The 21,035-nt window shown below is 35.2% G+C and overlaps 1 protein-coding gene across 2 annotated transcripts in view; it reads right to left on the reverse strand.

Moving 5' to 3' along the window:
• LOC150100142 (tubulin gamma-1 chain) overlaps nt 1-21,035 on the reverse strand; it is a 78,272-nt gene that overhangs the window by 43,947 nt on the left and 13,290 nt on the right. Inside the window, exon 3 of one of the 2 annotated variants that reach the window (XM_090403278.1) lies at nt 20,809-20,902. The exons of the other annotated variant lie outside the window; for it this stretch is intronic. The gene's annotated coding sequence lies outside the window, so the exon portion shown is untranslated. The remainder of the gene's footprint in view (nt 1-20,808; nt 20,903-21,035) is intronic. 2 annotated transcript variants of the gene reach the window in all.

Raw genomic sequence — 21,035 nt, forward strand, 5'->3', positions numbered from 1 at the left:
CATTTCATAAATCCCCATTACACAATATATATTTCATACTAAACACTGCTTACGAGGGCTGGCTGAAAAGTTCTCAGCCTTGCCATAAATGGCAACACTATCAGCAAGATTTTTTTTTCTAAGTTGGTACATCTATCATAAGCATTCATGAGAAATTGCACGACATTCTATCAAGTAGTTTGCTTTATACAGCTGCCTGAAGCAAAAGTGTTGTCTGTATCCCTTGAAATGGATAAAATTGAGTATTGTGCAGTTATAAAATTCTTTGTAAAAGAAGGTTTAATGCCAAAAGAAATTCATTCGAAGTTCATAAAAATTTATGGGCACTCTTCTCCTTCATTTTCGACAATTAAGAAATGGGTTGCCGAGTTTAAACGTGGGCGTACCAGCCTTGAAGATGATCCACGTGAAGGGCGTCTAAAAAGTGTAACAACACCAGAAATCATTGATCAAGTGCACGATATGGAATTGGATGACCGGTGAGTCAAAGTGCATGAAATTGCTGAGAATATAGGCATTTCAAAAGAACGTGTAAGATATATTTTGCATGAATATTGCAAATGAAAAAGCTTTGTGCAAGATGGGTACCATGCTTGCTCACAGCAGATCAAAAACACATGTGCATGAAAATCTCTGAACAGTGTTTGGAGCATTTTAACAAGAATAAAACAGATTTTGTGCATTATTATGGATGAGACTTAGATTTACCATTACACACCAGAACAGCAGTCAAAACAGTGGACAGAAGCCAGTTGTTCAGCGCCAAAGAAGACAAAGTCGGTTCCATCAGCAGGAAAGGTCATAGCATCAGTGTTTTGGGATGTTAAAGGCATTTTTATTTATTAATTATCTTGAAAAGGGTAAAAGAATAACCGGGGAATATTATTCCGATCTTTTAACCAGACTAGACGAAAAAATTCGTGAGAAAAGACCCAGTTTGCAGAAGAAAAAAAACCATCTTTCATCAGGACAATGCACCTGCCCACAAAGGTGTTTTGGCAATGGGAAAATTAAGGGATCTGCACTATGAATTGTTGGAACATCAACCCCATTCCCCAGATTTGGCTTCCTCTGACTTCTATCTCTTCCCAAAACTAAAACTCTTCTTTGTTGGTCAGCGCTTTTCATTGAATCAAGAGGTGATTGCAGCTGTAGAGGGGTATTTTGCAGATCTTACTGAGAACCACTACAGGGATGGGATAATGGTGCTGAAATAAATGTATTAGTCTTAAGGGAGATTATGTTGAAAAATAAAAATAATTTTGTAATTATAAATTCATTTTTTCATTGTTAGACCGAGAACTTTTCAGACCACCCTTGTAGTTCAATGTTATACCAGTACTGCACTGTATTTTGAAACTTATTTGGTGCAGTGCTATATGTATTTTATCCTAATACAGTAGATTCCAGTTAACTGGGGCATCAGTTAATCAGGACAGCTGTTTATTTGGGACAAATGTTGAAGAACAAAAACAAATTGAGAATGTCATCCAAAGTTGCTTCACTTATTTGGGCTACCTTGCTGCTTTATTGGGCGAATGGGTAGTGAGTTGCATAGATAGGACGTATTTTGACAGCATAATGATGCTACTTACAGTGACGCTATAGTGTACTTTTGATTAAAACAGGTGTGTGTTAATTTTTTAGTAAAAAGTGCAAAACAGTGTAGCAATTTACATTTTTGTTTCTATAAGGCATCTGTCAAGAAAATGCCAAGGAAAGATCTAACATTAGCAGATAAAATAAACCTTACTTGACAAAATAAAAAGTCAAACATCTAACACCAGCCTTCGTCAGCTGGCAGAGATAATCAGTGTTTCAAAATCTATAATTGCACCTTTGTTAGGCCAGTAGGACAAATTGCGAGAAGAATGGGCATCGAGCGACAGACAACAGGGAAAATTCCATAAACTGAAGTGAGAAGACAAGGATCCAGATGTTGAGGAGGCTTTCAATCAATGGTTCTCTATTGTAACTGGATGAGACATTCATGTTAATAGTCAAATGTAAACTAAATCGAGTTAGCTAGAAAGCTGGTTAGAAAGTATGACCCATGACCTTCAACTTCTTATTTACTAAAGTACAAGATCCCTAGCCTGGTCAGTTTCTTCTAGCATAGAATATTGGATATATCATTACACCAAAGTGCATAGCTTTACATTCACAAACACTGAACTGACAGCCATTTCACATTCTCACAATTTCATCTTCCTGAAATCATTCTGCAAGTATTGCATGTAAGTTGCATTTGTGATTACCCCTGCCTATCCCTACATCATCAGCAAATAGCTATATGTCTCCTGTTAAATCTTTCTCAATGTCATTAACGTAAAGAATGAATAACAATGGACCATAGACTGATCCCTGATGTACACCACTATCACCTTAAATCTTGTAGACACATTTTTTTAATATCTATCAGTCAGTCATCCTCTTATTCAAACTAGTTATTTATCTTCTTCTTCTGTAGCTTGTCCCACTTAAGTAGGGTTGCTTTTTTTTGTGAGTCTTCTCCACATCCTCCTGTCTTGGGCTGTAACCACATACAAGTTCTTCATCCTCAACTACTCCACCACCAGCTCCCTCCATCTCCTCTTTGGCTGCCTGCATTTCCTCCCCCCCCCCATACATCCATCTGCATGACTTTTCTTCCCACATACTTGTCCTCCCTCCTCATCACATGACCAAACCATCTCAACCTTGCCTCCTGTATTTTTGCTCTTAAGTTTGTAACTTTCACTGTTCCCCTTATAAAATTGTATAAAGATGTGGTGAAGAAGGGTGTATGGAGACTTTTTACATGGAGAGAGTTGTTGGTAAGCAGAATGCATTGCCAGTGCACATTGTGAATGCAGAGAGTGCAAATAACTTCAAATTTCATTATGATAGATATGTTGCTGGTTGAATGGGCACTCCCACAATGAGTTTATTGACTCCATGGAAGGTACTGAAATAATAATAATCCAATACTGCATCTTACAACTTATGCAATCCAAGAAAAGAAGTCATATATTAGGTTCTTAACTAATAAATTAAAGATGCTAAAAATTATATTATTGGTTTAATCCTTTATCGAAGTGCAAGCAAACAATGTTTGTGCATGAAGTAACTTCATGACCCGGCTACTTGTATATAGAGGCTAATGACTTTGCATCAAATACTATATTAGTATCCCATAATGCAAAGCACACAATCTTTAAGAAGTGTATATAATGCTATGTATTCTTGTAGATAGGCTTATACGTTGGTTATGCATTTGCAATTCCGAGTGATTTACAAGATCACTCTAAATCTCACCGAGTGATCCTAAAGGATCACTACTAATTTTACAAATATAGCCATTCTGGTCTTGCAGACCATGCTCTGGATACTCGCCACAGAATACGGTGGAAGAAAGCAAAAATAATACACCGGAGCAAATATAAATTCGAAAGATTATTTATGGAATCAGCCTCTGCCCTAAGAAACTCTCCAAACCTCAACAAATTTGGTTGTATGCGACTGCCCCAAATTTGGGAGGCATACATCAGCAGACCTTCAGCCCAATGGCCAAGAACGCCTACTTAGCCCACCAGAGGGCACCATCAGGACTTCTAGGAGAAAGATAGCTTCATATCTTCATTTCCAGTTACTGTATTGTTAGGGCCTGTTGTGCTCCTGCCTTTTGTAAGTTCCTTTAGAAAATGGCAATGAGACATTGCCGAAATATCGGAAATATCTATTAAAGTATTATTTAATTTATATTGTGATCTACATTGTTTCAATTCCCTAAGTGATTTAGAAATGCTATGTATTATGGGAAGAGCCACTACCTAGACTGGTATCGACCCTTATCAAAGTATGTTTAAGTGCAGGGACTATTCCAAAAATTCCGAGTGATTTACAAGATCACTCTAAATCTCACCGAGTGATCCTAAAGGATCACTACTAAACTCAGTGGTGATTCTACTCAGTAACAGGCAAAAACATACCAACAAGTTAGAGCTTCTCTGGTCCCCAGGAAGTAAACAAACCGAATGACGAGCATTAATAAATGTCACCAGTGGAAGCCAGACCCAGAAGAGATACCAAAGTTGAAGTAATGCAGAAATCATACAGGGTGTTCGGGATAAATTTGACAGTTTCGTAAGGAAAAAGAAAATCTTCTTTGTATCTATTAAATTTAATGAATTGACAAAAAAACATTACAGGCAGAGTTAATTACAATACTATCAACAAGATTTACTCAAAATAACCACCATTAGCATCGATCACAGCTTCAATTCTGCTTCGGAACCTCGAACAAGCTGATGCTACAGTCTCCCTGGGAAGGGCCGCAAAAACTGTTTTAATTTTATCCATTAACTGGGCTTTTGTATTACTGGAAGTGCGATTGGTGTCTTTTTCAACTGCGTCCCATACAAAATAATCCATGGGGTTAAGGTCTGGGGAGTTTGGAGGCCAAACATTTGGACTGGTGAAGTCGTAGAAATTTTCAGACAACCATTTTTGACTTTTCCCAGAGGTGTGGCAAGGGGCCGAATCCTGCTGCCATACATACGGCCTACCATTGGCTACCCTTGTTATCCAGGGCTTGACTACAGTTAGCAACTCCACGAACAAAGCCCGAATTCCAATGCCAGGGTTCTTCAACACCTGTTCCTGCAGATTTGCGAGGAATTCTGCTGTACGAACGCAATCAGATCGTCTGCTAGGGATCTTTCTTCTTGCTACATCCTCGTAGTCACCATTGCAAGTCTCTAGTTCATGCCTGATTGTTTTTACTGTATTCAGGGAGCATTGGGCAGCAGTCGTAATATCCTTATTTTGATGGCGGGCACGAATCATCATGATACAAGTTATTCTCTTCCATGATTCAGGTGGGTTCCAGCTATCCATCCTTTCTGACATCTTGTATATGAATGAAGAAGGGTCCAAACTTTTAAATGAAGAGAAGTGTGTGTTAATACATGTAACTTACGGAAAAATATAATTAATTATAAATATGTCAAATTTATCCCGAACACCCTGTATATCTCACATACAAGTAGTCAAAAGGTGTCACACCTTATTATTAAAATACTCTGGATTAGAGATAAATACTGAAAGTTTTTTTGTTTTTTTTTCATTTGGTTATACTATAAATTAAAGATGCCAAGTAATTATATTCTGGGTTTAATCTTTTATCCAAGTGGTAAGCAAACAATGTTTGAATGTGAAGTAACTTCATAGTTTGGCTACTTGTATATAGAAGCTAAAAATTCTTTAACTGCTTTAGTATCTTATAATGCAAAGCCCACAACTCTTCAGATGTGTATAATACTATGAATTATGGGAAGAGCCACAACCCAGACCAGTATCAACTTTCAATATCTGGTTCCCACTAATGAGACCTCAATAAAGGTCAAATTTCTTTGATGACATTTAAGAATGTATGTTTTTGGATTTACTTGCTTACTGGGGAGTAGAAAAGTTCTACTCAGTGGAGATTTTTGCCTGCCACTAAATGGAGGGCAAAAATCTCCACTGATGAGTTTCCTGTCCTGGAGTAATTCGGGTCAGGAATGATGAGTTTAGTAGTGATCCTTTAGGGTCACTTAGTGAGATTTAGAGTGATGTTGTAGATAATTCAGAATTTTTAGAGAGGTATACATGCACTTTAACATACCTCAATAAAGATTAGAAAAGGTATTATACACTTCTGAAAGATTGTGTGCTTTGCATTATGGGATACTAAGGCAATTAATGTGAGGTCATTAGCCTTTACATAAAAGTAGCCCAGCCATGAAGTTACTTCACACATAAACATTGTTACATTGTTTACTTACACTTGGATAAAGGATTAAACCAAGAACATAATTTCCAAGCATCTTTAAATTATAGTATAACCAAGCGAAAAAACTTTTAACACTATTAAATCAGCATGTGCTGATTTACAAGCTAAGAACTAGAGAATATAGAGAATACAAGGGAAGAAAATAATCTGGAAATGGACTGTATAAAAGTACTTAGACAATCGAAAAAGGAAGAATGCTATAGAAAAAAAAAATCAGAGATGACAAAGGCAGCATAAAAAATTAAAATAAGGATATTCTGATTGTATGGAGTAATTGTTCTTGAAAATGATTAAATGAGAGTATCTCAACAATAGAAATGTGACAGAAATCAGGATAGCAGTCATGAGTGCATATTAGTTCTGGAAGTGCAAAATGCTGTTAGAAATCAGAAATATGAAAGACAGCTGAAGATGAATACATCTGACCAGAAATACTCAAAAATAGAGGTACAAAAATTTTACATTGACTATACTGCATACTTTAGAATGTCAAATTCATCTATTAAAAAAAAAAAGAAGTAAAATTAAATGTGAGCATTTCCCAGTAAGATTTATATAAGAATACTCAATCAGTTCAGAAATGAAACAATAACAAGATCATATTTAAGATTACTAGAAGTAATCTTACTAAATTCAAAGCAAGGATCATGAAATTGTAGAACTGATAAAGTTCATTCGTCCCAAAATTATTGGAATACGTGAGACATGGTTGAACAAGGACGACATTCTGACAGGAACAGAAAGGGAGGGATAGGCAGTCTTTTGTGAAGACAGGCAAGGCAAAAAGGTTTCACTAACTTTGATCTGTTATTCATACTGTCTTTTGCACCTACATTTAAGCTAATTTTCATTCCTTTAGTCTGTTTCACATTTACTCATAACTTGTAGCCTAACAAAACATCACACTGTCTACAGATCCACACCCTTTCTCGTCTCCTATTCAGTCTCACAAACACATTATTCACATCTGACCTCATGGCATCGAACCATTTTCAAAAAAAAAGTCTACATTGTTAATAGCATTTGATCTTTACACTGCACAGTGTGCAGATCTGTCATACTGCCACTGTGTCCCATTCAAGGCAAAATACAAAAATAGTAAAAAAAAGTCAAAAATCAAAAGCTAAATCACACAGATACACTAAGCCAGTGTTTCTCAAAGTGGTACGCATACCCCAGGGTATGCGAAATGTCTTCGGAGGGGGGGGAGGGGGGGACGCAGCAATTTTCAACTATGCATCATTAACATATGGAATTATTATTAAGAAAAAAAGAATTATTTTAAACGTATATATTTCTCAATAAATTATATATTATGTATGAATTCTCCTACTCAAATTGCATGTTACTATCACCACGACGTTCACGTCCTGGCGATAAAGTCTCACAAACACATTAGAGACAACTGGGATAAAACATAGTACTAACTAATGAATCACATCACCCCTCCAACAGAAACTGCTGTATAGACTCAAGCAAAACCATATGTTGCACTGGCAACATATGGTTTTACTCGAGTCTATACAGCACCAATGTCGTGAACATGTTAAAACTAAGAAATATATAGTGAATGTGTTTCAGATATTATGGAATTCGGTTGCAGAGAATTAGCATTTCAACTCAACTGTTGGCCTGACTTTGTCTTTGGTTCGCGCAATCTTTTGTTAATACTGCACCGATCATATGCACCTCTTCATAGCTGCTCTATCTCTCTACTGGCCTACCATGGCTGTCTGTTTCTCGTTCTGCTCTTACTTCTCATTAGTTATTTGTGAAGGATTGTTCATTACGTATCTCAAGTCTTGTAAATTACTGTTAATTTTTGCTTCAAATAATGGGAAGGAAGATGAAGCTATTTGTGTAGATGACTTTGACCATGCACACAAGGAAACTGTTCTCGATGCCAAAAGTAGCGATAGTGAATAGGAGCTTCTTGGTAAAACACACCATTTTCAGTTTTTTTTCCTGAAAACTTTAGTTTCCGAATATCCCCGCATTTTTTAGATTTAATTTTGGAAAAAAAGTGCAAGTTATGTTCGAGTAAATACTAATTTTTTAGCTTTCGAATTCTTAAGTAAGGTCATTGGTTAAAGACTGGATTTATAAAACACACAAAAGAGAGCAATATAGCAAATACAAGCAGCTGTAAGCAACAAGAAAACGTTGATATTATATCTGGATCAAATAAAATTGATAAGGGTGTGTCGTCTGACATCTCTAGAGAATCAACTAGGAAGAAGAAGATGAAAAATCTTCGTAAGTATGATATGAATTACTTGAAATGTGGATTTTCATGGACGAGAAATGAAGAGGAACCGATTCCAAATTTTGTTCTATTAAAAATAAATCATATTTTTTGTTTACATGAACATATAAATTCAAATAAAATAGACATTTACAATGAAATATACTTTATTTATTTATTATTATTATTTTGATAAGTACTTAGTAATAATGAAAATTTAAGAAGGGGTACGTGGATATCTGAAGTTTGAGAAACACTGCACTAAGCTATCAACATTAAACATATACTAAAATACAAGCAATATCACCAATTCTTACACAAAATAGCACTTATCTTTTCCAGATATTGTTACCAAGATCATGTATATAGTGGTCCTTTAATGGCCAAAAAATATGGAAGAGACATACAAAGTGCTAAGGCAAAGGTGTTAGGTGAGAACAGAACAAAAACGTTCAAGGATATCTAGTAGGACCCAGACAGAATAATATGATATATAAATTAAACACTAAAGAATGAAAAATGGAAAACAAAGAATGCAGAGAGGAAAAAGATTTTCTTCTAGATACCATGTATTTTTTTCAGAATAATCAAGTGATATTGGTGAAATTGAAGATAACCTGGTAAAAATATATATAAATTATCTTAAGGGGGTGGGCGGTTGGAATTTAACAAACAGTAATATTCCACAGTTATCTATTTTGATCACAAATGACAAGTCAATAATTTTAACTATCGGTACTATAAAATAAGTAACAGAACATTTAAGCATATCAACAAAATAAATAAATTCCACAAGGTAAACAGAATATTAAATAGAGGAATCCCTCACTTTACATCATTTGGAATAAAAAGCTTTTCCAAATGATGTGGTATCAATTTATTAACATGGTTAAAAATTCACCTAACATGGTCCTGAAACTTCTTGGACTATCTTTGATCCTGAAGTGAAATGTAGCTTTACATATTGTTAAATACAGAACAGAGACATTCACAGTATGTGTACTATATTTAGAGACAGTTAGTGCAATTAAAGACAATGGGAATGAAAATGACCTTGCATAATGAAAAACACCTTCTCACCCCATGGACACTATACAGCATGCACACACAAAACAAAGTTTTAATGTACTGTCAAACAACCTCTCATTTTTAGTTCCCAAAAATATGTGGTAACACTTGTTTACAGTGCAGAAACCAAACAATTTATGTAAAGTAAATACTCAAAAGCAAATGAAAGATTTACACACACACACACACGTTTTTTATTTTCTGAGGTCTGAAAAGTTCTCGGCCTCGTCCATAGATGGCAACACTATTGGCAAGATTATTTTTTTCTAAGTTGGTACATCTGTCATAAGCATTCATGTGAAATTGCAAATCATTTTATCAAGTAGGTTATTTTATACAGCTGTCTGAAGCAAAAGTGTTATCTGTATCCCTTGAAATGGATAAAATTGAGTATAGTGCAGCTATAAAATTCTTTGGTTTAATGCCAAAAGAAATTCATTCGAACTTCATAAAAGTTTATGGGCACTTTTCCCCTTTGTTTCTGACAATTAAGAAATGGGCTGCCAAGTTTAAACGTCGGCGTACCAGCCTTGAAGATGATCCACATGAAGGATGTCCAAAAAGTGTAACAACACTAGAAATCATTGATCAAGTGCACAATATGGTACTGGATGACTGGCAAGTCAAAGTGCATGAAAATGCTGAGAATATAGGCATTTCAAAAGAATGTGTAAGATATATTTTGCATGAAGAATTGCAAATGAAAAAGATTTGTGCAAGATGGGTGCTGCACTTGCTCACAGCAGATCAAAAACACACTCGCATGAAAATCTCTGAAGAGTGCTTGGAGCGTTTTCATCAAGAATAAAACTGATTTTGTGCATCGATTTATTACTATGGACGAGACTTGGATTCACCATTACACACCAGAATTCAAACATCAGTCAAAACAGTGGACAGAAGCTGGTTGTTCAGCGCCAAAGACAAAATTGGTTCCATCAGCAGGAAAGGTCGTGGCGCCGGTGTTTTGGGATGCTAAAGGTATTTTGTTTATTAAATATCTTGAAAAAGGTAAAACAATAACTGGGGAATATTATTCTGATCTTTTAACCAGACTAGAGATAAAAATTCGTGAGAAAAGACCCGGTTTGCAGACGAAAAAAAATCATCTTTCATCAGGACAATGCACCTGCCCACAAAGGTGTTTTGGCAATAGGAAAATTAAGGGATCTGCACTATGAATTGTTGGAACATCCATCCTATTCCCCAGATTTGGCTCTCTCTGACTTCTATCTCTTCCCAAAAACTAAAACTCTTCCTTGTGGGTCAGCGCTTTTCTTTGAATGAAGAGGTGATTGCAGCTGTAGAGTGGTATTTTGCAGATCTTACTGAGAACTACTACAAGGATGGGATAATGGCACTGGAGCATCGCTGGAATAAATTTATTAATCTTAAGGGAGATTATGCTGAAAAATAAAAATAATTTTGAAATAATAAATTTGTTTTTTCATTGTTAGGCTGAGAACTTTTGAGACGATAATTGTATATAACGAACTTACATAAAGATCACAAGACCCATAACACAACAGTGTCATGTTTGGAAGTGATTAAGAAGAAAAGAGTAATCTGTTTTCGTGTGTTTTAAAGAGTTGGAGGTTGTACTCATTGGGAAAAACAGTATGGGTGACACTGTTCCAAAGAACAGAGGTGGATGGAATGAAAGAAGATGATGAGAAGTTTGTTCAGTATGTCTGTAGATGAACAGCATACAGGTGTTGGGCAGTGACTGCTCTAACAGTTTCTCCACCTTCTTCTAATCATGTAATATGGTGAAGAAATGGTAGTGGCCAGTGCAGTGGAGCAGTGCCCATGAAAGTACCTATAAAAAGGCAAGGTGTCAAAACTATCAGAAAGTGACTGAAGGGAGTCTGTGATAAAGGGGTCACCTATTAAATGGACTGCCCTCTTCTGTATTCATCAAGAATTCTTAGGCAGATCTTGGGTATACTACCTCAAATGTGAGAACAAGCTATACATATAATTTGAAATCAGAATTGCATTTGACTTTACTCTAACACGGTAGTTGTATCCAAAATTTTTTGTAATGCATTCTGATCACCGTTTAAGCATGAAAGAAAAGAAAGGAGAATTGCATTTGAGATTTTCTATATCATTAAGACAGTTTACAAATAACATTTAATCAAAAACATTCAGACTAGCACGCTGTATACTGAAAATGTGAAAATGCACCTGTTATGTGGAAGGGACATGGCATACCGTTAACAAATTCTCACTTGAAGCAAAACAGACTGAGGCACTACACTATCATAAACTAATTCACAGTATTTTTGTTGAGTTGATTTATAATTTCAAATGAAGTGTGCAAATTCATATCAGAGTGTGCCTTATATAAAAATTTCTATATTAAATTTTCTGTCAACACTGATGATGGATAATGACAGAAGAGTGAAATAGTGAGAGCCAATCATAAAATCAAGGAAAAATTTATCACTTAAGAGCAAAAATGTGAATTAAGATATATGAGTATGGTAATAAGAAAGCAAAAATTGTTCAAGCAATTGAATAATGCAAGAGTGCAAACTCTTGCCTCATTCAGTAAATACAGGCAGTCCTCGGTTTATGACGGTTCAATTTACGCAGATTCACAATAACGCTGGATGCCTGTGCATGCTTTCTTACTGTAGTGTGGTCTGACTACAGTAAGAAAGAAACTACGCTAGCAGGCACTCTAGTGTTTGAGTGTTTACCGAGCTACTACGACGTATATGTATCAAACCTAGTTTTTTTAATTTTTTTACATACACACGTATTTAAATTGATAAAGTACATAATTACATACCATGTCTGATAAAAGAAGTGCAGAAAAGTTAGCAGAACTTGGTGTTAAGAAGGCACAGAAATCAATCACACTTGAAAAGAAGATGGAGGTGCTTCAAAGAATGGAAGATGGGCAGATACGTGCTAATGTGTGTAGAAGTATGAACTTACCTCCATTGACTGTTACTACAATTATGAAAAATGCAGAGAGAGAATAAAACAATCTGTGCAACAATCTACGACACTACTAAACGCAAAACATGTAAGTTATAGCAGGGGTAAACTTCATGAAAAAATGGAAAAATTATTATTATTATGGGTGGATGACTTGAATCAGAAAAACATTCCTCTGACGCAGGCTGTTATAACTGAGAAAGCAAAAACAATTTTTGAAGATCTTAAAAAGACAGATGGAGGCGAAGAAACATTTTTAGGAAGCAAATGTTGGTTCATGAGATTTAAGTCGCGAAGTAAGTGCCATAGTATCAAATTATGTGGTGAGGCAGCAAGTGCAGATGTTGTGGCAGCAGCTGCTTTTCCTAAAGAATTTCAAGACTGTGTAGAACAAGGAAGTTATCTTCCTAATCTCATAATTAATGTTGATGAGACTGGGCTGTACTGGAAAAAATGCCATCACGCACCTTCATTTCCTGTGAAGAACGTTCTGCTCCAGGTTTTAAAGCTGCAAAAGATAGACTTATCCTTTTCTTGGTTCAAATGTCTCCGGAACTTTGAAGTTTAAAACCAATGTTGGTGTACCATTCCCAGACACCATGCACCTTCAAGGGTCTAAAAGCCATGCTGCCAGTCTATTGGAAATGGAACAAGAAAGCTTGGGTTACACAAGACGTTTTTATAGATTGATACAGAAATTATTTTTGCCCTACCATGCTTCGCTTCATTAAAGAAAATGATTTGCCAGCCAAGGCATTGCTTCTCTTATCACGGATTATATCAATCTTCAAAGCCTATTACCTGCGTATAACATTTATGGAAATAGCAAGAGTCTTGGATACTTCAAGAAAAATTATTAAAGACTATTTGCAGTCATTCAATATTTTGAAGGGCATTAACAACATCAAGGCAGCTTGGAACGAAGTGTCAGCAAAGTGTTTAAAAGGAGCATGACAAAAACTTCTTCCAGAATTTATGTATGACTTCGAGGAATTAGAGCAAGAGGAGAATGTTATTGAAGATGTTACCAAGCTTGTGCGAGAGGTGGGATTGGACGATATTATAGCTGAAGATGTGACAGAAGTCTTAGAGAGCCATGATAAACCGCTTTCCAATGAAGACTTAAAAGAATTAGTTGAACAATTAAGTCAACATCCAAATGAGGAGAAAGAAAAAGAAGAAGGTCCTCTGAGAGATATAAAAACGGCCGATTTACAGCATATCCTTGCAAGCATAGAGACATTGACTGATGAACTCTGGACCACGATTGGGAATGAAGTGCAAACGTAAAAAGAAGTGTAATCGCATCTATTCGACCTTACACTGAACTCCTTAAAGAAAGAAAAAGAAAATCTAGGCGGTTAACACTGGGTACTTTTTTTTCAAAAAAAATGCAGGTGATCCGAAACCAGGAATTTCAACATAGAAATATGTAATATCTTTTCGAAGTTTCATATTTTTTGTATATAATTTTGTTTTGTTTTCGTTATTAATAATTTTATTTTAACAAATATATATGTATGTATTATCAAATCTTTAAATATAATAATGTTACACATACTTCATGTGCATATTTTTTGATTGCGCGGAACATAACTTTATACCTCCCATTAAAACTGGGTTTGTTTTACGCCGATTTTTTCAGGAATGGAAGTGAAGCATAAACTGAGGGCTGCCTGTATTTGGATATAATTCTGATGCAGAAGGAAGGTTACCAAGGAAGGACATACCTTTAAAAGAATTTTTTGAATCATGAATTTTTCGAGATGTTGAAACCTTAAAACATCTTATGGATATTGACCCTAATCTTAATCACAGCATGCAATGCAAGTCTACCTAATGTAGACAAAGCTATAAGCTGTTACTGTGACATGTACACATAGAGAAAGAAACAAAAATCAGTGCAAAATGCCTTGTTCAAATTTTCATATTTGAACAAGGTATTTTGTTCATATTTCTTATAATTTTCTTTTAAATATTAAAAAAAAAAACACTTTTATTTTCCTTTGCATAGTGCAGTCAAGACAGCAAAAACAAACGTATTTAAAAAAAAAAAAAATAGTAAAAAAATTTGAAAACCCATAAAGGGGTTACAATTTTTTTTTCATTGCTATATCTGATTAACACATTTTCACTTAGCATGGCATTTTTCCCCCCAAGAGATTCCTGTATTGCACTAAAGCCATCATTAGTTACAGAAACAGGACTAAAACTGTATAATGGTCTATGAATTATTGCAGCACAAATGAAATATCTAATAAGAACAGCAGGCTATCCATTTTTAATCTTATAAAGTTAAAAATTGAAGATGTAATGAAAGAATTAAATCACACAATTAAAGAAAAGACATAAAAATAGAAGAATAAATGGAAAGATCACTCAAAAAGAATGTTATTATGAAGAATTTTCAGCAAGATTATAATTATAATCTTGCTGAAAAATTATAAAATGAAAGGAAAAACACAGCGAAAAACTCCTGAACCACTTTGGTCTAATGTCAGTTCGAATCCAACTTGGCCATCTGGCCTAAATTCGTAAGAAGAATAAAATTTCTTTACACATAAGCACTGCTGATGCTGAGTCCCTTCAGGAAGATTTGAATAGACTTTTTACTTGAATAAAAGAGTCGGGTTGTAGTTTTAATATCAATAAGTGCAAGATGATGCATTTTGGAGTGCAGAAATATAAGGCTGTGCACTATATCGATGGTGCTGTACTGCAGGTAGTAGATGACATTAGAGATTTAGGAGTGATGGTTGACAGCAGACTGAAGTTTAGAGGGCATATAGCTGGTGTTGCAAAAGTTGTATCGTAGTGCAGATATGATAAGAAGTACTCTAACATACAAGGATAAGGAAGTGGTTGTGTCACTGTATAAGGCACTGGTCACATGGTATACAATGTGATATGGAGACGTTGGAGAGGGCTCAGAGGCAAGTAACTAAGACAATATCAGAACTTAGGAATGATGGCTATGGAGAGAGGCTGAAGAAATGTGAATTGCAGAGCTTGGTGGACAGGAGGAAAAGAAGTGATATGATAGAGACGTTTAAGTTAATGAGAAGATTTCATCAGATTAATCCAGAGGGGATTATAAAAAGAGCAGAAGATGAGAGGGGAAGAACCAGAGGTCATTCCTGGAAGTTATGTAAAACTGTGGTGAAGAAAGGTGTGAGGAATAGATTTTTTACATGGAGAATTGTCAGTGAATGGAATGCATTACCAGAATGTGTTGTTAATGCAAGGAGTGTTAAGGATTTTAAGATTCTATATGATAAATATGTTGTCAGTTGAATGAACCTCCCATGATGAGTCTGTTGACTCCATGAAGGCAAAATAATAATAAATTCATAAGCATAATATGATTCTCAGAGGAGTAACATGTGGGAAGAACAGTTTTTATAATGGAATGTTTACTACAATGATTGCCTTCAAAAATAAAACTGTTGAGATATACATTTGGTCACCGAATTCGATTTGCTATAGTGAGACTTGGCTGTATTAAATTAACTATCAGTGGAAAACATCTGATTACTAAAAATTAATAAATGCATTTCTGATTCATAATTTTTATTGCAGGTAATTCATTATACATTTTCCATAGAGTTAGCAAATGAAGACAACAGTATTAAAAAGGAACAGATTCAAAACAAAAAATGAGAAACATTATGTTTGAACAAAATATATATAAACTGCATTAAATGCTCAGAATAAATCCTTGTGTAGAAAAAGTATTTGATTAATTTATATGTTGCTAGAAGTTTTATAATGGAGTTATGGTTTTCAAAAAACTATCCTCAGCAGGATACTTATATGTAAATTTTAACAGTTATGGAAGCTCCCCGCCCCCCCCCCACACACATCATCAAGAGGTAGGAAGAGTTTAAGATGGTTTACTACTTATTACAGTAGGCTTTACATAATGAGTCTTCTGACTTCATACATATACAGTGAAATTAATAAAAACTGCATATCATTATCATTTTTAGTGTCTACTGTCCCATAGTATACCAGGTATTATGACATTCTAACATAATTAAGTTGTCATGACCAATCAATATCTCAGGAGAGGTGGTAAAAGTACTGGAAAACTTGGTCAAAAAAGAGAATTCAGGAATTGGTGGATAAGAACATGATACTCTATTAGGACAGCAAGTCTTTGTGAAGGGTCGGTAATTCCTTAGTAATCTCCGAACTTTTTATAATAGAGCAACAGCTGAATTGGATAAAGGGAATCTACATGATGATTCTGCTGGATTTAGCAAAGGGATATGACACGATACTACATGGAACTCTGTTTTTAATAATGTTTTCACAGTTGATGAAGTTAATTGACTATTCCGACCATGTTTTGTATGAAAATTGCGAACTGTAGCTGCCAAACCTTCATTATTTTTAAAATATTACTCAATAATGAAAATGTGGTGTTCTTTCATGTAGCGCTCCATTTTTAATAACCCTGAACTGTCAGCTGTCACACTATCTTTTTTTTTCCTCGTTGGCAACACTTTACCGCACAAATGGCGGTAAATTTAAATCTTGCGTGAATTTTGGGACACCCTTTATTTCTATCGTCTAAGGCACTTTGTACCGTATCAATCCACCTATATCTTGGTCATTTTGCTGCCAACCTGGAAGAGAACACTTGTTTTGCTAATCTTTCTTCGCCCATTCTGTTTAAGTGACCATACCACCTGAGATTAGTTCTGCTATTGGATGCTGACAATGTCAAGTTCTTTCCTAATATGCTCGTTTTTAATATGATATTGCCATTGATGCCATCTGTTCACGCCTCTAATCTTTCTCAGGACTTTCATATCTGCGGTCTCTAGTCTTTGGGCAAGGGTTTTACTTCTGACCCAGCTCTCAGATCCATAAGTTAAAACTGGTTTGAACACTGTCTTGTATACAGCTAATTTAGTGTTCCAACTAATTTCTCTCTTATTCCATATGAATTTATTCAATTGACTTCCCACCATACCAGCTTTGCTGAATCTGTTGTTTATTTCTATATTTAATTTAGCATCTTCAGAAAATCGTGCCTAAGTAGCTGAAATGTTTAACTTGTTCCACAGGTTCTCCATTCACAACACAGTTGACATTTTCAATGATTCTGCCTATTTTCATTGTCTTTGTCTTTTTATTGCTGACCTTCATACCATATCTATTACAACAGCTATTCAATTTAGTCAGAGAATCTTGCAGACATGTAGCGGATTTATTTAGAAGTATAACATCATCAGCATAAAGCAAAGAGCTGACATTAACACCTCCAATTTTGATATCATGTTTAATACCACTTTCCTTCATAATGTGATCCATATAGATAATGAATAACAGAGGGGATATTGTACATCCTTGTCTCACACCAGATTTAACATTAAACCATCTTCCTGTACTTCCTTCAATTCTAACTGCTGACTTACAACTCAAATAAAGACTAAGTATTGCTTGATATAATGCCCCACTGACACCATATAACTGTAGTATATCGAATAGCTTCTCTCTTGCCTCCTTGTCATATGCCTTTTCCAAATTGATAAAACTTAAATACAGATCTCTGTTATATTCCCATGCTTTCTCGACTATTTGTCGTAAAGTGAAGATCTGATCCTGACAGCCTCTATTTGGCCTTAATCCAGCTTGTTCTTCACCAAGCTTTTCTTCCACAATTATTCTCAACCGTTTCTCAAGTATACTTGCATAGATCTTGCGAGGAACACTCAGTAGGGAAATATCTCTGTAATTCTCACATCCAATTTTATTTCCCTTTTTATATATGGGTACTATGAGAGCTCTACTCCAATCATCAGGAATTCGTCCCTCTGTCCAGGCTTTCTGAACTATGCAGTGCAGCCACTGTAAGACTCTTATATCACCACACTTCAGCATTTCTGGTCGAATATCATCTACTCCTGCTGCCTTTCCACATTTCAAGCCTTTGATGGCTTTTTCTACTTAAAGTATGGATATGTAATCCTGACTGCATGCCTGGTCAGTGTTTTTTTACCACTGTGCTGTTTCATTTAGCAGTTTTTCAACGAAATTACTTCATACTTCAAGGATATCTTTTTCTCCAGTTTTCATGTCACCCTAATCATCTCTAACTTCTTTTACAGCACGCTTTCCTCCATTCCTAAGCTTCTTCAAGAATCTCCAGAATATTTTCCCACCTTCTTGATATTTATTTTCTATATTCTTGCCAAAGTCCTCCCATGACTTTTGTTTAGCTAGTTTTACACAGTGTTTAGCATTCTGGCATTTGTCTGTATTCTCTAAGAGCACAAGCTGACTTATTTGACAGGAACTTTTGATATGCTTTCTTCTTTTCCTTCACTGCCTCTTTAACTTCCTGTGTCCACCATGGAGTTCTGATTTTTTTATCCTTGCAGACAACCTCACCACATGCCTCTCTGGCAGAATCAATCAATGTTTCCTTCAGAGTTTGCCACTGAATCTCCAAGGTTTGATTCCTGTTCTCAAACTCTTTCATTTTTTCTTCAATAATCTTTGTGTATTTTAGTCTACAGTTCACATCTGAGAGCTGCACAACTTTTATTCGCTTTAAAACTTTCTTACATGTTATTCTTTTCAATATGAAATTCAATTTTATCCTGCTCAAGACTAAATAGTGATCACTTCCAATTTCAAATCCTCTGTACACTGGTGTTCTGCACCAGGGAGGAAACATCACTATCAATGAGACTTTTCTTATTCCTTGCCTCTTCTCTCCATGTGAATTTGTGCACATTTTTATGTTGGAACATGGTGTTAATAATAACCAGTCCATGTGCTGAGCAGAAATCCAACAGATATTTGCCATTATTATTAGCTTTGCTCTTTTCTCCAAATTTTCCCAAAATATTTTTGTATGTCTCACAATCATTTCCTACTCTACTATTTAGAACCCCAACAAGGACCAACTTTTCCTTTTTCATTGTGTCAGTTGCTTTTTCTAAAGCGTCAAAAAATTCCTCCACTTCTACCTTAGTAGAACCTTCTGTGGGACCATAGGCACAAATAAGTCTCATTGTCCAGTTCTCCATTCTCATATTTGCCCACATTACTCTACTTGAGACTGACTGCCATTCAAGAAAATTAGCCTTGTATTTTGTATTGAATACTATGGCTACTCCTTCTTTTCCTTGATTGTCATTGCCTGAATATAACATTTTGTATTTATTGCTCAGAAAGATCTCACCAGTTTTTGTCTTTTTTGTTTCAGGCACCCCTATTATGTCGATCTGGTACTTATCTAATTCCTCAGCTAGCTCCATTTCTTTGCCATTCAGGCTTCTTATGTTGATAGTACTGATCTTTAACTCTGGTGATGTTGAGTTGGGGTTTGTTTTCAGATTTGTCAGAAAGAAAAGCAAATGGGTGAAATTATGCTTTGCAACTCTTGTTAATCTCTACCAAGATAAGTCCAGATTTTTTTCAAGCATATTAACTGAGTAAGGCACAAGATAGTGTACCTAAGATGCCAGTTACTCCTCTGTGCTGGAGCACTATCAGGTGAGTAAAAACCTATAAAACTTTAATAACAATATTAGACTTATACCAAAGATGAAAATATCTCTATTATCAGAAATGATATTGCAATAACAAGGTATGGTTTATTCAGTAGAAATACCCCCCCCCCATACCCATTTAATACAATTTTTTGTCTAATATACATATATTTTTTTTATCACTAAAAAGCATTTAGCCAAGCTTATGTTTTGGCATGCTTGCTAAAAAAAAGGAACTGTGATATGCTAAAACAGTTACAATTTTAAATATTCGCAAACTAAAATGCATAGAATCCACTTGTTCTGATTCTACTTATAAAGCCCTTGCCAACCAGTGTTATATAAGGCATTATAAAACAAAATTAAAGAATGCTTGTGGCATCAGTTTCATCATATCATACAAGCACACATCAGCAGATGTTTACATGTCTTACAATACAGTCAATTTTTACTAAAGCAAATACAATTATGATAAACTTGCTCACAACAATCCATTCAAAACTCTCAATGAAAATACTGCATCAATGCTATTCTCCCCTTCCCTCCCACCAATACGTTTGGCTCAATGGACCTATTGCAACCAAGTAATTAAGCTTTACAGAAACCTAATAGCAGGGTACTTAATCCTATCTACAAAGTGCTTGTCTGTGAACTGTATTTTCTGGCTAGTTTGTCTGTTTTGCAGAATGAAAAACTAGAGTCTCTGAGGAAAATAAACCAACACTGAATGAGAATGGATAACTCTCCTTCAGCTGAAAAGCCCTGATAATGGTTCTCTGCACCCTAGAACTCAAATCTTTGCAACTAAAGGACACTGCCAATACAGACTGAACTACTGAGGCTCTATTCATTTGAGAAGCAACTAATTGCAATACTTGCTGCATTTAAGAAATGATCATTTTACATAGCAAACAGTATTATCTGTTAAAAAGGGATTGTTGAGTGCTGGTAATAATAGTGATCTAGAAGTCTTCTCTCCTTCATGGATAAAGTTTTGTATTCATTCCATCTCATTGGTTTCTTCACCTTGCTCTTTTCTTTCTTTTATGTCATGGGAAACATGCTTCCAAAAATGGCTTTACAGTATAGGAAGAATGTTTCCCATGATATCCTAAAATCATAATTTTGCTTTAATTGTTAGTATTACTGATTATATTGTTTACCATATTGCACAATTCTGATATAAACAGATGAGGAAAAATGTCTGATTCACTCACATGCCTGGGCTCACAATGGAGGAAGGAAATCAACTATGGCCATAACCTTCCGAGGAAGAAGACATGAGCACATTAAAAAGAGGATCACAGACTTCTAAAACAATTATTTAAAATTATTATTAGCATGGCTGGCTGAATTTTTTAATTTAATGATGTAAATTAGCTGAACTGTGTTTAGTAAATGTTTAAAGAAAGATTATATAAACTGAAATATATTTTTATAGGTT

Source organism: Typopeltis vanoorti, chromosome 13, assembly GCF_054136105.1.
Source record: "Typopeltis vanoorti isolate ZY-2024b chromosome 13, IOZ_Tvanoo_1.0, whole genome shotgun sequence".
NCBI lineage: Eukaryota > Metazoa > Arthropoda > Arachnida > Uropygi > Thelyphonidae > Typopeltis > Typopeltis vanoorti.